Consider the following 1,547-nt stretch of genomic DNA (forward strand, 5'->3'; position numbering starts at 1 on the left):
GAATGATGGTTTCCAGCTTCATCCATGTCCCTGCAAAGGACATGAACTCATCATTTTTTATGGCTGCATAGTATTCCATGGTGTATATGTGCCCCATTTTCTTTATCCAGTCTATTATTGATGGACATTTGGGTCGGTTCCAAATCTTTGCTATTGTGAATAGTGCCGCAATAAACATATGTGTGCATATGTGTTTATAGTAGAATGATTTATAGTTCTTTAGGTATATACCCAGTAATGGGATCACTGGGTCAAATGGTATTTCTAGTTCTAGATCCTTAATGAATCACCACACTGTCTTCCACAACCATTGAACTAATTTACACTCCCACCAACGTGTAAAAGTGTTCCTATTTCTCCACATCCTCTCCAGCATCTGTTGTTTCTTGACTTTTTAATGATCGCCATTCTAACTGGTGAGAGATGGTATCTCATTGTGGTTTTGATTTGCATTTCTCTGATGACCAGTGATGATGAGCATTTTTTCATGTCTGTTGGCTGCATAAATGTCTTCTTTTGAGAAGTGTCTGTTAATATCCTTTGCCACTTTTTGATGGGGTTGTTTGATTTTTTTCTTGTAAATTAGTTTAAGTTATTTGTAGACTCTGAATATTAGCCCTTTGTCAGATGGGTAGATTGCAAAATTTTTCTCCCATTCTGTAGGTTGCATGTTCACTCTGATGGTAGTTTCTTTTGCTGTGCAGAAGCTCTTTAGTTTAATTAGATCTCATTTGTCTATTTTGGCTTTTGTTGGCATTGCTTTTGGTGTTTTAGTCATGGATACCTTGCCCATGCCTATGTCCTGAATGGTATTGGCTAGGTTTTCTTCTAGGGTTTTTATGGTTTTAGGTCTAACATTTAAGTCTTTAATTCATCTTGAATTAATTTTTCTATAAAGTGTAAGGAAGGGATCCAGTTTGAGCTTTTTACATATGGCTAGCCAGTTTTCCCAGCAGCATTTATTAAATAGGGAATCCTTTCCCCATTTCTTGTTTTTGTCAGGTTTGTCAAAGATCAGATGGTTGTAGATGTGTGGTATTATTTCTGAGGGCTGTTCTGTTCCATTGGTCTATATCTCTGTTTTGGTGTTAGTACCATGCTGTTTTGGTTACTGTAGCCTTGTAGTATAGTTTGAAGTCAGGTAGCATGATGCCTCCAGCTTTGTTCTTTTGGCTTAGGATTGTCTGGCAATGTGGGCTCTTTTTTGGTTCCATATGGACTTTAAAGTAGTTTTTTCCAATTCTGTGAAGAAAGTCATTGGTAGCTTGATGGGGATGGCATTGAATCGATAAATTACTGTAGGCAGTATGGCCATTTTCACAATATTGATTCTTCCTATCCATGAGCATGGAATGTTCTTCCATTTGTTTGTGTACTCCTTTATTTCATTGAGCAGTGGTTTGTAGTTCTCCTTGAAGAGGTCTTTCACATCCCTTGTAAGTTGGATTCCTATGTGTTTTATTCTCTTTGAAGCAATTGTGAATGGGAGTTCACTCATGATTTGGCTCCCTGTTTGTCTGTTGTTGGTGTATAGGAATGCTTGTGAT

The sequence above is a fragment of the Macaca mulatta genome, chromosome 17, assembly GCF_049350105.2.
Source record: "Macaca mulatta isolate MMU2019108-1 chromosome 17, T2T-MMU8v2.0, whole genome shotgun sequence".
Taxonomy (NCBI): domain Eukaryota; kingdom Metazoa; phylum Chordata; class Mammalia; order Primates; family Cercopithecidae; genus Macaca; species Macaca mulatta.